The sequence below is a fragment of the Anabrus simplex genome, chromosome 1, assembly GCF_040414725.1.
Source record: "Anabrus simplex isolate iqAnaSimp1 chromosome 1, ASM4041472v1, whole genome shotgun sequence".
NCBI lineage: Eukaryota > Metazoa > Arthropoda > Insecta > Orthoptera > Tettigoniidae > Anabrus > Anabrus simplex.
In genome coordinates, this window is record NC_090265.1 from 495036968 (window position 1) to 495049216 (window position 12249).

A 12249-nucleotide genomic window follows, 5' to 3' on the forward strand; every position below is an offset into this window, starting at 1 on the left:
GAACCCACTCTCTCCCGAATACAAGCTGATAGCTACGTGACCCAAACCCCGCATCCACTTGCTCGGTAATGTAAGATATTAAATTGTACTATCTGTACTGAAAAAGTCAGGCCGTTTAAGTAGGCCTATAAATTACATTAGTATAGCTTAAATTGTACATTTTTGCCTTCTCCACTATTCTGTAACAAATACATTTACTTAATAAATAACATGAAAGAGTTTAGTCCAGAAGCGGGGGAATCATACCTCAGTGTCCACGACCTTGACATAAACAAATATACCTCTGCTACCCTTCTTCATAGCACATGAAAAGTCTCCACTACGTGCCGTATTGTCGCGACGAACGGCATTTTGTGCGTATTTCCGCCAATAATTCTGTTAATAATTAAAGAAAATAAAGGAAAGAATCAGCAGATAAGACAACAGGGCTTGTACTAATGGATTTTTTAAAAATAATTTCTAGTTTCGGCTGGGTAAAGTGGAATAAAAATGTAGTGTTTTCTGCACAAAGTGCCTCGCTCCCCACCTAATCGCCGCTACTGGCCCTACTCACATTCCTTACTTAATCTTATTCCTCTATGAAGCCATTTTTTCAGGTCAAATTTCGTCTAGTCCTGCTGCTTTATAGCAATGTGCTTATTTATCATTCTTTCCATTTCCTCGCGTGTAATTTCACTGTCATCGTTGATGTCTTTCCCATGAACTTGGCTGTTCGCGTCTTTCACAGAAAGATTCCCTGTTACGTTAAGACGACTTCAAAAATATTCTCTCCCTGACATCTACTGTGAGTTCACCTGATTTAACCAAAACAATATCCATTTCCTATTTTCTCCCTTTCTAAGATTCTTTATTACTGTCCAGAAAGGTTTCCCTGCCAATTGGCATGCCTTTCCAGGTTATTACTGAAATCTACCCATGACTTCTTCGATTCTACAATGATTTGTTTCGCGTTGTTTCTTTCATCTACGTAAAATTCCCTATCTGCATCAGATCTTGTTTGGAGACATTTCTGATAGGTTGCCCTCACTTCATCATTCCGCTAAGATGTTAGTTTTTTCCCATCTTTACATACAGTTGTTCCTAAGCATTTCCTTCCTGTTTCTACTACAGCATCCCTTATGTCACCCATTCTCTTTCTGTATCCTGAATCTGCTTACTGTCTAATATTTAGAACTTTTCACCGATCATATACATGTACTTCCACCTAATTTCCTCGTCCTGGAGATTCTCTACCTTATTCGTCTGCAGACAGATTTCATTTTCTCTATCCTAGGCCTGGAGATACATAGTTTACTGCATATCACTCAATACCCGCACATCAAGGACATACCCAGCAAGGGGCAATGGGGGCCAAAGCAGCCCCCCCCCCCTAGAAGCTAAAAATAAATAATAATAATAATAATAATAATAATAATAATAATAATCATAATAATCATAATAATAGCCTCCGTGGCTCAGACGGCAGCGCGTCGGTCTCTCACCGCTGGATACCGTGGTTCAAATCCCTTTCACTTCATGTGAAATTTGTGTTGGACAAAGCAGAGGCAGGACAGGTTTTTCTCCGGGTACTCCGGTTTTCCCTGCCATCTTTCATTCCGGCAACACTACATTCTCATTTCATAACGTCTATCAGTCATTAATAAATCACTTTGGGAGCGGCAACCCCATCGTACTAATAGCCTAGATATGATTCATTCATTCCATCCCTGACCGGGTTTTCAATAATAATAATAATAATAATAATAATAATAATAATAATAAACTTCTTTCAAATGAGATAACTTTTAATTTTTACTGTTACTGTTTCACGAATGTTCACTCCATTGTAGCATTTTTTAAATAAATTATATGAATGAATGTATTTTTCTCGGAAATAGCTCAGATGATTTTATTACATTAGCATTTCGTCAGAAGTGACGCTGTATGAAAATATTTTATAAAACTTGACATTTATTAAAATATCTTCCACCAAACTAATAATACACCAAATAATCATTTTATCAGATTTATATACCAAAGCAAACGTTTGAGCAGTTCTAAGCTTGTATCAGTCTGACATGTTTTCGAATGTATATTCCATTAAATTCAGGGTTGATAAAATATTTTTAAATACAAATCGGATTTTGAATTTTAATCGGATTTTGCAATTTATATAAATGGCCAATACTACAGGTAGAGTACCTACTGTTTGAAGGGACTACAGCTCTTATAAGGTCCGACTCGTTGGCTGAATGGTCAGCGTACTGGCCTTCGGTTCAGAGGGTCCCGGGTTCGATCCCCGGTCGGGTGAGGGATTTTAACCTTCATTGGTTAATTCCAATGGCCCGGGGGCTGGGTGTTTGTGCTGTCTCCAGCATCCCTGCAACTCACACACCACATATAACATTATCCTCCACCACAATAGCACGCAGTTACCTACACGTGGCAGATGCCACCCACCCTCATCGGAGGGTCTGCCTTACAAGGGCTGCACTCGGCTAGAAATAGCCACACGAAATTATTATTATAGCTCTTATAAGGAAAAGGGGATCGGACAGTAGTAGTGGGAACGAGGATAACAATGACGAAATTAGGACGCCAAGCTCATCTATACCGGTAACTGATGCCGGACAACTGTCAAATTCTTTAGCATCTGCGGAAATAGCTGCCCATTGGGTCGAACCTTTTCCATCAACATCTGAATAAGTGTCTGATTCAGTAGTCAGTCGCGAAACTGAAGAGCATGATGACTGCCACGAAAATGGCCTGGGACGATATGTAGGACGATCTTTCCAGCTAACGGTGGAAAAGACGAAGGAGTTATTAAAAAATTCCGCGGGCTCCACTAAGAATTGCAATTTTGGAATTGTTGCAAGACATTTGCGAAGAAAATTTAACTATGCCTGGTTAGATCAATAAGGATGCTGTACTCCAAGCGACTGAAGGGTGCTCTTTGCAAGCAATGTGTTTTATTCGTCCTGCTACTGGCACTGTTCGGGGAGTTTTAGGATCATTCATAAATAGGCCATTCGCAAAGTTCAAGGATATGCACGAGGACTGCCTGAATCATGTCGCCACCAACATTCACAAAACTGCAACAGCTGCTGCGAAGGCTTTCCTTGAAGGTATGCCTGTAAATGTTCAAGTGCAAACTTTTCAACCAAACATAATCGAAGACAATGATGAAATATTATAAGCGATTATTCCTTGTGTAGTTTTCTGTGGCACTCATGATATTACTCTTACAGGAAGAGAAGTGGACGAAGGGGTTTTCTTCGACCTGCTAAACGTACAAGTTGACTCTGGAGACAAAATTTGAAGGATTACCTAGAGAAGTATCGTTGCAATGCCGTATACACGTCACCAAAAATACAAAATGAATTGATAGGTTTGTGTGACGAAGTTATTAGGGAGAGTCACAGTCTAGCCTAAGCAAGCACCGTATGCAGACGTTCTGGGTCGAGTGTGCCGGTAGAGCGGGAGTGGAGTGTGAGCGGTGAGTGCAAGACGGAAGTCGAGAGTGAAGAGGAAGATGATTGTGTGGAACAATATCGGGTAGTTATCGGAAGACAGGAGGCAATGGAAATACTCATCATAGAGGAAAAAGTCGAAGGCCGACGACCTAGAGGACGTGCAACGTTACGATGAATGGACCAGATCAAGAACTTGACCAGGATGAGCTTACAGCAAGCAAGTCACCATGCCCAAAGCAGAGACTCCTGGAGGAAGATCACCAAAAGTATTGTCGCGTGATGCCACTACACCCTTACGAAGGGTTGGACTAAGAGAGAGAGATCGGAAGATGGCTTGGGAGAAGGAAGAAGGAAACAGCCAAAAGAGAAGGAGGTAAAGTGGAAAGAAAGACTGAAGGGTGAGATGATATTGGTTGTAGCGGTGGTTATGGTACTGCTAGTAATAGGGGCTTGGAAGTAAACCCTGGCCCGACTTCCAGTGCCAACATGAGCTGGGAAGATGTGGAGGTAATAAGGAGGGTGGTAAAGGAGGTTGTGGAAGTAGTATGTCCATTTGAGCAGATTAAAAATATGATTCAGGAACAAGTGAAAGAGTTCGAAAATATAAAGCAATGGATCCAGGGAAACAGACCAAATAATGACCAAAGTGGGAAACAACGAGATAGAAATTGTCTCACTCAAAGAGAAAATAAGGAATATAGAAGAAGAGGTGGTGAAGCTGGAGGCAGAAATAGAGGACAGTAGCCAGAAACGCAGGAAGAAATGCTTATTTATATATGGAGTGCCGGAAGAAAAAAAGAACAAAGTTATGACAATTTACAAAGTTGTGTAAGTCATCCAAAACAGAATGAAAATGAACTAAAGTGAAGTTGATATAGACGATGTGGAAAGGATAGGTAAAGCACAGGGTAACAGGCCGATAAAAGTGAAGTTGTAATCCACCCTGATTGTGGTAATAGTGATAAGAAACGCGGGTAATCTACAGAGTACAAAAATTTGGATCAAGAAAGACATGGGAAGAGAAGGGATTAAGATTATAAAAACCCTAAAGAAACATTTAGTGAGGGCCAGCCTTCAAGGATTAAGAGCTCATATTAGGGGTCAGTAATTAGTGGCAACCAATGGCCAATGGACCAGATTTTGGTCAGTGACGAAATTACAGGAATTAGATGAGAATGTGAAGCAAGAAGAAGTGATGGGGAAGAGATTGGAAGAAAGGAAAGTTTTAGAAAGCAATGTCGGAGAAGACGGACATGGTGATAAAGAAAGAACCCAGGGAAATAGGAAGTTGAGTGAGGAAAGGCAGGGAGATGAGCATAGTGAAAGAGTGGTCGTGCATAGTGAAAACGAAAGAGCAGTGGACAATAGGGTGAGGATAGAAAAGTTTAGGGAAGCAGCCATGGACATAGCCAGGGAAGAGGAAAGACAGAGAGGTGAACACAGTGAAGGAATGGAGTGAAGAGTGCAGTGGCGGTGCGTGACTTTCGTCACTGGGGGTTCAACAGAAGGAAATATCCCCCCCTCAATATCTCCTCTCCTCCCTGTCACCTGTGCCATGACTAAGTTCAGAGAATGGGCATAACGGTGCACATAATGTGCATGCCTAAAATCTTCCCTGATTAGAACTTGCACCCTGAATGGTGACCACTCATTACATTTGCTCCATCGTAACCTTGTGAAATCAACTTATCTCTATTATCCACAACTTCGTTCAAAGAAAATTTTAAACACTCTGCTATTGTCTTAGCATCATGACTAGAGGGTAGAGGAAACCCCAGAATCTTTCAACTGGCTTACCGTTGGGAAGAATGATAACAGATTGTGCTATAGTTGATATATCGGTGGTCTCATCTGCGATTACCGAAATGAAGTGCGCTGTGGTGATTTTTTTTCCTCTCGACAGATTTCATACCTGCACGAAAGGAAATCATTCTGAATGTCTTTCGAGGTGCCTTTGAAAACAGTAGCTTTGAACAGATGGTCTCTTAATGCAACGTCAATTTCAGAATTAAAATTGACGAGGCCTCGAAATATGCCAGGATTCGATGATTCACTTGTTTCGTCATGCCCGCGCAATGCCATCTCAAACGCGCCACATACTTTACACAGCACATAACGAATTTTCCGTACTTGGTCGTTGTCTCTTTCCACAGACTGCCTGTAAGCACAGTCAAATTACTGACGGTTATCGCGTCTTCCCAGGAGATCGAATTGTAACTGGGCAAGCATATGAGATTTAGAACTTCTGTGTTTCTTTATTATTACTTTTTGGGCAGATATCCTATATCTACCACTCCGACTTTGGTCCAAGTCCCTTTGCTTTCATCACTCATGAATCATAGAAAAGGAAAACAAATCAACATGTTAGTAATTTCGCACCAACAGATCCACTCGATTATTTTATACGATATAAATCCAATCTGAATTTACGCACGATTTCATTACTTTTACTTTTAGGATGCCTCGTTATATCATGATCAGGCATTGGGCGTCCGGCATCCTTAATCTTAAGTTTACGCTCAAGAGAGAGAGAGAGAGAAAGAAAGGTTGTCTTCTTTAAGTGTCATATCACTCTTCAAACTTATTATGTCCGGAACAAATATTATGGACGCAACTACAGTGCACAAAAATACACACACGGAGAAAATATTGTTACTTCTTTATGTCCTAAAAATTATGTTTCTGAACGGCACAACAATGCAGAAAAACACTCACACGCTTGCACAGCGTACAATAATATTACGAATTATGATAACTATTGCAAACTGTTGTAAACACTAGCATCACACTTGAAAAACAGAGTAAACTTTATGGATGCATGTTCGCAATGTTGGTAACTTAATTTTAAGAACTCCTGTGGCTAGGCAGTTAGCGTTTTCTTTGGTATTACATTCCCGCTACTCTTTGCCTCGGTGATTTTTAAGTTAATTTTCTCTCCAAAAAGTAATTATTCCAAAGAAGGCAAAATTTGGGAAAATACATCAATTGGAATTTGGCAGTTTAATGTGACTGCTGGCAGTAATGATGCTCTTCAACACTAGCGCTAATTGTGTGCACTATTTTCTGTTACGTAGTTGAATTCCTGTAAGGGCAACAGATGGCAGGCACATACCCCAACACAAGGTCAGTCTACCTTGCCCCAACACCCCCGACAACACGACTAGGGAGAGTGGCATATTGCGCATGCGTAAACCAAGGATATCTGTTTCTGCGATATCCTGGTCTTGTCTACGTCCCGGCCGATGTCCCCCCGCACCTCGCCACTCCCTTCGCCCAGGTACGGACGGAGAGAGCGCCTTCGAAGGGGGTTCATTCTAGACAAGTATCCAGCCACGGAACGTGCGCAGTTCACATGAAATGAAAGCCAATACGAGTATATTACGGTTAGAGGGCTAAGCAAGAGCTTCGAGATTGACAAGGGAGTTATGAATATTAAGTAGTTGAATAAAATTGATATAAACTGGAGGTTCATTGCTCCATTGCGCTATACCAGAAACCGCCACTGGAAGAGTGGAAAGGAAAGGTCAGTGGAGAACAGAGAGAGAATAGAATGGTTCATGAAAAACGGGAGGGACAGGAGCTTAAGGGATCTGTGGGGAATGAAAAAATGATAAGAGCATAGTAACAAGAAGTAAAACGTCAAGTAAAGTTAGTTAGAAGTAAGTAAGGGAATAGTGGATGAAGACATGGTGGTAATATAAGGAAAGATAGTTCGGTTGGTTAAGAATGAGGAAGTTATAGTGTCTGTGAGGATTTGAAATGTATAGTGAATTTAGTTGTTAAGTGCGATTTTGTTAGGGGTGATTATAGTTAAGGTGATGGAGTGGGATTGTTAATTGTATAAGAGGATGATTTGGTCGTATGTGTAGGTATTTTGAGTGATTGCTGCTAAGAGTGAGTATGGTCAAAGATGGATGGATAATTTAATGTCAGTATAAATAAGGGAATATGTTCAGGTTTGATAATTGAATTGTAGGTGGTAGATATGTGGAGTCTGGTCTGACGAAGGAGAGAAGAATTAAGCTGGAAGGTGAGTGAAGTGAATTGTGAATTGAGGGATTGTCATTTTAATAGAGTGTGTTCGTAATTAAATTGGCAGATGATAACGCAAGGTGGTCAGGTTTGATCATTGAATTGTATTGAATTGTAAGTGGTGGTATCAGGTGAGAGGAGTGTGCGTGGTGGTTTATGAATGGGAATTATGAAGCTGCATTGGCTTGGTGGAGTTTAGCTTGTTATGAGACGGAAATGAAAGTAGTGATGTTTTATGTGGAGTTTGGCTTGATTCATTTGTTTTGAATTAGAATAGAAGATATATTATGATTAAGAGTGATGGTGATTATAATGGTTGTAAAGATTGTAATATTAGATTGTACTGGTGGACTTAGCTTGTAATTATTTAAATAGCAAGTAGTTAGATAATGATGTCATAGTGAGTAATGGAAGTAGAACAATATATTAAGTAGACACATGAGAAAATAGAGGACACTGACTCAGCAGATGTTCCAACGTTGGTCTAGCTCAGCAAGTTGTAATGGGTCGCGTGTTGACATGTAGGAGTGGAATGTAAGGACTTGCTGTGTCAGTCAGGAGAGGAATGGAAGGACATTACCCCTCCATATGGATGGCCAAGCACCATGTACTGTGCTGCCACTTATTTTATTTTATTGTACTTTATTTTATGCCATGTATGCCATTTTGTTTTGTGTTTACACAGTTGTCGTATTCCCACGGATAACGGATCTCCGAAAAGGAGTTGACCGTGGGTCTTTTGACAGTCTGTCGATGATTTCATGGAAATTTATTTTGGTTTGTCTGCTTGCTTGTTTGTTTTTAAGCAAATGCAAATTGATTCAACATAAGTTGAAAAGGTTCGACATTGTTATTTTTCTCCGTTATAGATCATTAAGGTCATGTACTGTAGATCTGGAGGAAAATAAATATTATCTATCTATCTATCTATCTATCTATCTATCTATCTATCTATCTATCTATCTATCTATCTATCTATCTATCTATCTATTGTACCGGGAACACCGCTACGACAGAAGTCCGAAGTATGTTTGTTGAACTTTGCGCGAGGTGGAAGGTAGGCAGCCCGCCGAACGCAGTGACGTACCCAGCGAGTGACGTGGCCGCCGTAAGCCAGCTATCCGCTACCATATATGGTAATGATCCAGCTCGTCCTCAAAAGTACATTTTTGAGCTAATTCATCGCTATTTTGACACTGCCAACTTGAAAGCCTATACAATGGACATCATATCTTAAGATTTCAAGAAAATCCGCCGAGTATTATAGAAGTTATAAGGGTAGATAGTACCCGAGTTCTAGACACTTCCATGCGAACGTGTATAAAAGGAGGCCCACCCGACCTACGAATTCAGTGTCTGTCACTCCGCCGTCTCTGTGACACGGGTGACAGGAGAAGAATTGTGTGTGTCGAACTTCTAGTCGACAGTCTGCGAAATCCAAGTTCGGTATTTTCTCTAAGTGTTGTATCAGGACTTTATCATATTCTTGAAGTGCCTGAATGGGACTTTATTTTTTGCGAGCATCGTATTGGAACTTTGTCATATTGCCACATTGGAACTTTGTTTTTTTCGTGTGTCGTGATTGGACTTTGATATTTTCTTAAAGTGCCATATAAGAACTTTGTTTTTTTCTGAAGCGTCTCATTGGAACTTAGTTATTTTCGCCAAGTGTCGCGATAAGACTTTATTATTTTCTTAAGGTGACGTACTGGAACATCGTCATCGAAACTTTATTTTCTTCGAGTGTCGTGTTGGGACTTTAATATTTCGACACGTTGGAACTTTATTTTTTTTCGAGTGTCGTGTTGGGACTTTAACATTTTGGCACATTGGAACTTTGTTATTTCTACACATTGGAACTTTGTTTTTTTTTGAAGTGCCACATAAGGACTTACTTATTCGACGACGATTGAATTTCACGCGTGTTGTGTATCGCATTGAACTTACGTTTCGAACTTATTCGAACTTATATTTTTGAATCAATTTCTGGAACATTGAACTTAGGGGACATTCAACATTACGTTTAATTGTGAAATATGCAATGCTTTCCAAGTGCTGCATAGGGACTTATGTTTTGATTCTTAAAGACTGTGACAATTCAGAATACGCATATCGCATTTCCAGAAAGCCTAGAACTTTCCAGTATTTTGAGTGATCCATAATTTATGAAGTCAGACTTTCTTTCAAATATTATTTTCTTCAATGGCTATTCACTTCGCTTATTAATGCAACAGGACAGTTTCCGAGTGCTACTTATTCAGTTCATTGCCAATATGTTTTAAATCGTCAGAACTATGCATTTAGGACTGCAGTGACAGTAATCCTCTAGAACATTCTGACTTACAGTGAGCTTGCATTATGAACTTGCATTTCTACCAGTACTTGTTCTTCGAGTGATTATTCCAGAACGTTTGATTTAATATTTAGAGTGCAGTAACCATAATTAAAGGGTCATATCTGTTCAGACAGTGCCCTGAATGTGTGGAGTGCCGTGCAGGAAATTCAGGTGTGAATTACGTCTCGAATCGAACCCAGGAACGTGTGCCAATCTTCGAGACTTCCAGAACGTCGAGACATTTCCAGAACCTCCAGACATTCCAGAACTCCTCATCCGAGCAGGTATGGTCCCTGCCCAGTCGATGTCCAGCACCATCCTAGGACTTGGAGGTACCAACCAGCCACGACACTTCCACGCTGCTGTACGAAGGTGATATGAACTTGCTTTTGATGATCAATAAACTCAATTTATCAAAATAATCTCTCAAATTGATAACTATACCTCTCTCTGTACCAGCTCCAATGATAAAGCCACTCCCTAGATTAAGAATGATCGTTCATTTAATATTAATCGCCTTAAAGATATGAACACATTTTTACGGGTACAGTATATCTATCTATCTATCTATCTATCTATCTATCTATCTATCTATATATATATCTCCGGTCTAGAAAGCCAAGAATAACGGCCGAGATGATCTGTCGTACTGACCACACAACACCTCGTAATCTGCAAGTACGCGGGTTGAGCAGCGATCGCTTGGTAGGCCATGGCCCTTCAGGGCTGTTGCGCCATAGGGTTTGGTTTGGTTTTTGATCTGTTTATCTGTGGGAGAGTGTAGAAAAATGATTATAAGAAAGCAGTCTTAGCTGATGAAACAGCCGACGAATCTGGGATAGAACAACTACCGGTATCTATCGGCTTATGTTTCTGCGATGGGAACCTAAGAAATATCCAAAAGGAATTCACAGGTTCTGTAGAACGGAAAGCCCAAGATGGCCCATCAATCGCAGAAGCAATTGACAATTTTTTGGTTAGCCATAATCTTCCACCGGAAAATTATGTAGGCCTTGGATATCATGGCAGCTGCTCTACGATGGCAAGCAAAGATGGTGGCGTACAAGTGATTTAAGGAAAAAATACTCTCAAGCATTATTTTTCCACTGTTCAAACCACAAAATAAATCTTGAGGTCAACGATAAAAATAATGTACCAGAAATTAGAAACACTATATTCCTACTATAAAGGATACCATAAACTTCTTCAAGGAAGCGACTGCTCGTAGGAATCTTGGTCCCAATCTTTCGCGAATATGCGAAACTAGATGATCCGAGAAATACAAAAGCATTCGAATATTCGCACATTTCTCCCAGATTGTCAACGCACTGGAACAAATATATATCAAAGGAAACTACGCCACGAGAAAATCAGTGTACTGTCTGCATTCAGCGGTTACCAAATCATCATTCATCGTTGCCCTAACTACAATCGCAAAATACTCGAAATATTGGAACCAGTGGTTAATTCCCTGCGAGCGAAGAACATCGATTTGGTCAACGTGGGAGAGTACATTACAGGAATCATTGACGTACTAAAAAAGGACGTGAAGACGCAGACCGATTCACTAATGAATTACTTCAGAAAGCACAAGACATCGCCATGGAATCGCAAATACAAATTTCTGTTCCACGGCTTTCTCAAAAGAAAACACCTGGGAGAAAGCCGCCATCAGGCTGTGATAATGACTACTGGAGGCGTTCACTAATTATGCCATATCTTGTCTAGCTTACAACATCGATTTCCTCGAGAACATACACCATCTTTTGCCTTGTCAAAATAGCCGCTATGCATGCTCGAAATGAATATTAACAACGTAAAAATATACACAGTCTTTTATAAAGGTTTATAAATTGGATGATATCACCGTGGAGCTGGACCTATGGCACAATTTTTAGAAGAAAAATAATTTAACCGAGGGCAAGTTAAGGAATATTTAAGTCACTGACCTTTTAAAGAAAACTGATATTTTCTTCCCGGTCATGAGGCGGACCCTCTCGATTTTGAGCACAATTCTAACCACTATGGTCACCGTAGAACGGTCCTTCAGTACGCTTCCAAGGTTAATAGAGAACAGTCTAGATCTTGCGGAGAGAGTAGTGCGGGCGGTAAACCTATCTTTCCTCCACCACCCCGCGCCAATCACCAAGGTGACTGAAGGGAAACAAAACAATTCCTGGGTGAGACAAGTTACAGTCTGCTGTCGCTATCTAACGGGGCGATCAGTGAAGCACATCATCTGCTGTTATCATGTAGCACATATCAAAAAGAGATTATTGCTGATTTAACACAATAACAACAGCAGAAAAATTTGTTACGACATTTATGTTTAATCGTATTTCTTAGGGTAGGCATTGCCTCAAATTACTCCAAATAGTTTCGCCACTGAATATACCTGTCTCACATATCAATTACAAGGACTGGAACGTT